This window comes from Mastomys coucha, unplaced genomic scaffold (assembly GCF_008632895.1).
Source record: "Mastomys coucha isolate ucsf_1 unplaced genomic scaffold, UCSF_Mcou_1 pScaffold20, whole genome shotgun sequence".
Taxonomy (NCBI): domain Eukaryota; kingdom Metazoa; phylum Chordata; class Mammalia; order Rodentia; family Muridae; genus Mastomys; species Mastomys coucha.
In genome coordinates, this window is record NW_022196903.1 from 131,839,252 (window position 1) to 131,844,030 (window position 4,779).

Genomic DNA, 4,779 nt, shown 5'->3' on the forward strand with positions numbered 1-4,779 from the left:
TGGAAACAACCCAGATGTCCCTCAAAAGAGGAGTGGATACAGAAATTGTGGTACATCTATACAATGGAGTACTACTCAGCTATAAAAAACAATAAATTTATGAAATTCTTAGGAAATGGATGGATCTGGAGAATATCATCCTGAGTGAGGTAACACAATCACAAAAGAACGAACAAGGTATGCATGGTATGTACTACCTGACCATCAAACAGCTAGCCCAGCTTAGGATGAAACCTCTAGTTCTTTGAGCCAAAGTAAATTATTTGCACTTATATTGTTTGCACAGACATTTTACTACAGTGATGAAAAACCAACTTACACACAAAAAATGCAAGGTTAATAAAAAATGTAAAAAGCCAATGAGAGCAAAGGTCCAGTCAAGAATGGGACGCTGTGGCCACATGGGAGTAAGTCTCTCATTCCTCAGTCTCCACAGGAGGTTCTCATGGGGGTCAAACAAAGCAAATCAAGTTTAAATAAAGGGAAATTAAAGGTGTATGAATCTGACCACTGGCCTGCTTTTCTGAACTCAGAATTCACTCTCCTTACTGTTCAGTGCAATGATAAATCAGCTATTTGTAGTCATCAGCTATTTTAGTTATTTAAAACTAACTACCAGGCGCTGGAGAGGTGGCTTAGAGCTTAAGAGCAATGGCTGGCCCTACAGAGGATCCAGGTTTGATTCCCAGCACCTATATGGTGGCTCACAACTGTCTGTAACATTAGTCCTAGGAGATCCAACACCCAAGCCTAACCTCTGCATTCAGGCATCAGACATGGTAGTGCATATCCATACATGCAGGCAAAATGCTCATACACATAACATAATAATTCTAAAAATTGAAAAAAATATCAATCTATAGTTTATAGGATGTCAAAGTTTTCTCCCATAGTTATTCTCCCATGCTGATTTTGACTAAAGCACCTTTCATTATATTGTGATTGTGATGGTATTTTTCAAAACACCTTTTCCAAACCATTATTTCAGTTGCGTATTCCCCCCATTTTAAAAGGACCTTAAGCATCAGAAACTTGGTACGAGTTGTGTTGCTCAGACTTGCATCACTGAGGTCAGGGCCAGGAGGAAAAAGTCTGAAGGAAGAAGGGTTTGTTTGGGTTCACAGCTTCAGAGTTCTCAGTAAACTGTCCTCCGTGCTTTGGCATCTGGTGCAGATTGAGGCAGCGCACTGAGGCAGAGAGAGCAGGTTGAGAGGCCACCTCACCTCATGGCAGCCAAAAATGGGAAAAAAAGAAAAAGACAGACAGACAGATACACGCACACACACATACACAGAAAGAGAGAGGGGGGAGAGACAGATAAAGACAAGAAAGAGAGGCAGAGAGACACACAGAGAGGAAGAGACAGAGAGAGACAGAGAGAGCCTTGCTAACACCTCTTCTATTCTCTTTGGGTCTAGCATGGGGTATTGCACTACCCACATTCAGAGCAGATCTTCTTTAGACAGTCATCTCTAGATACTCCTCAGAAAAGCCTGGAAGTGTGTTCTACAAGGCATATTGGCACTCCTCAATCTAATCAATCAAGTTGATGATCAACATGAACCTCCACGGTCGATGAGGTAATTGATCCTGCGGAAGTAGGAAGTGACTTATCCAGATCTATCTCTTCATGAGTGGGAAGAACAAGGTGAGAGTCCCTTCTTTTGTGGGTACTATGGTGTGAGTGCTTTCTCCAGAACACACATTTGTATTTCATCAACAGTGTGACAGTATGAAGAGCCAGGGCTCTTTAGAAAGGGTCCTGCCCTCATGAGTAGAACCATGACCTAATGAAAGAGGCAAATATGGAAGCCATCAGTGTCTTGATCGTGGACTTCCCAGTCTCCAAACCTATTAGAAATAAAATTCCATTGTGTATAAATCACCCAGTCTCTGGAAAAGTGTTACAGCTGCTTATCTTAGTCCACTTTTTGATGCTAGGGCAGAATACCAGACATTGGGTAGTTTACAAAGAAAAGGTATTGGCTTGTTCAAGATCAGGTGGCTCATATAACTGGCTTCTGGTTAGGGCCAATGTTTGTAGCACAGCATAGCAGAAATGCAGAACGAGACACAGCTATGTGCAGAATGGCCTGAGCTAGCTTTTGGCCTTGGAGTCATGGACTATGGGTTCTTAAACTTTTTCCTTTCTCAACCCTTTCATGCAAGCAATTCTTATATAATTCCAGGCCTATAAACATGTTAAATAGGTATGTATACATGTGTTTACTGACAATAAACCATAAGGAAATTTATCTATCTATCTATCTATCTATCTATCTATCTATCTATCTATCTATCTATCTATCATAAGTCCCCATGTAAGTACTGGGAACTGAATTTGGGCCCTCTGTAAGAATGGCAAATGCTCTTAACTGCTAAGTCATCTCTCTAGCCTCTTCCTGCCCCAAACTCCTATGTAATGAGTTTTCATGAAGCTTGGGGCAGCAATTCAAACAGCAATTTTGAAATCAAACATGATAGCACAATCCAATCTAAATATATGCTAATTTGATATGTACATGCTGAGGGATGACAGTAGGAAAATATTAGAAGTCTTTGTTTTCTGTAATTAAATCATTATGTTTTCATAAGAGCAGAGAACTTTTTACGTACAATAGAGATGTGCCTCTTGAGGCTGAGCTACAGTGTGTCTGGCTGCATTTGTTGGCATTCCCTGGTGGAGGTAGGTCAGCATGCACAGTAGAGTGTGCATGTTGCATGATTAGAACTGGAGCATCAGTGACATTCCATGATACATGCATAAGCACCGTTAGAGAGTCCAGACTCATGACATACTTGACTTGGGGTTCAGAAACCTTTCACTATTACCTGTTTCCCCTGGATCCCCAATACTCTGTCATGTGACTCCATATAGTCTACAGAGGTCTTATAGAGAGCTGTATGAAATCAAGTTCATGGTAGCACCATTAGTCCTTTCTGAGGTTGATGCCTTTATGATTCAACCACCTCCCAGGAAATTCTGTCATTCAGAGTTCCCATTTCCTCAGCACTAACTCATCGGAGAACAAGACTTTTAGCTATGAAGCCTTGGGGGACAAACCACATTTTATCCAGAGCCCAGAACAAATGGACTGAGCCAGTGAGCCACCTCTCAAGATGGGACTGAATTAAGTATAACTCGCAGACAAATGATAGAGAATGAAGAATATTGAGTCATTAAGAAAAATGAGTTTAAAAGTGTTTATTTCTTCTATTTTCATGTATGTATGTATGTATGTAGTGTGCATATGTATATATGTGTATGCTTTGTGTGTATACATGCATGTAGAGACTCCAAGTTGATGGAAGGATCATCTTCCATAGCTCTCTACTTTATTCATTGAAATGGGGTACTTCAATCAAACCCAGAGCTCACTGATATGGCTAGTCTCATTAGTCAGATTGCTTTGGACATTCACTGTCTTTTCTTGAAGCTGGAATTACAGAAGAACCACTCTTCCCACCCAGAACTTAACAAGTTCTGGGAATCTAAATTTTAGTTCTCATGTATACATGGAAAGCACTTGAACCACTTTAATCCCAGAAAAATGTTTCAAAAACTTCATTTGATAAGTGTCATGATTTAGCAGTAAGAATGTGTAATGAGCACTGTTATTTTTAAATACATATATACATTTTTTTTCTTTTTTGTGCATGTGTGTGAGTACATATACACTATGATGTTCATATAAAGGTCAAACTACAAGTTTCAAAAGTTGGTTCTCTCCTTTATCATGTGTGTGTGTGAGGGGGTTTCCCAGAGACTGAGCCCAACTCATAAGGCATGGGGACAGACATTTCCACCTGCTGAACCATCTCGCTGTCCTATATATTGATACAACCCTGGTATTTTAATTAGACAAAATGGGCAACTTTTGTTTGAGTCTCAAAGTCTTCATGGACTTTTGTGTCAAAGGAGGGCACATGTAGTGCCCAGCAACTGAATTTCTCTGTTTCCAATTCTGGGTCCCTCGAGTGATTGAGAACTGAGCCCCCCAGCCCCTGCTTCAGGGAAGCTATACTACCTGATGGGAATGCAGAGTGAAGGCAAATTGGAAGCATGACCATGTTCCAACCACAGAATGTCTGCTTCTGTTTCCATCATGACATGACCACAGGGAAGAGACACCATCAGGGGTGCTGAACAATACAGAAATGAAGTGCTAATATGCCAGGCCATGCAGCTCAGTCCTCACATAATTTCAGTTCAGAGATTTCATTGTAAAGCCATGTGAAAGCATGAACAAATGGGGAGTTTGGCCACAGTTAGTAGATTTGAAATCATTATTAATTTTTAGCCCCATAAAAACATTGATTTAGAGGAACCTTTATAACACTGAAAGTGCATTGTATTTAGGAGTAATTAACATCCCTTAATTAGGAAGAATTGCCAAGCACTTTTCTCTCTTGGCTCTGTGGGAGCTAGTGCAGCTGCATGCAATTTAATCACAAAGGAAGCAGCTTGTGTTTTATGTTGAATCTGCCTTTAATGGATTAAAAAATATTCTTTGGTATCCTATTTTATAATTAAAAGATACATTTGAGTCACCAGTGTTAGAAAACGTGATTAGCCCAACTGCCATTAACCTTATGCATCAGACCTTTCTCCCAGATGCACACACACACACACACACACACACACACACACACACACACACAGGCACGTACACAATGGAGGCATAGAAAGTTGATCTGTCTTTCCATATGTTCATGAAGCTGTGTGTCTTAATACTGAGTTCGCTATTTTTATTCCTCCATACAACTCCCATATTTTCA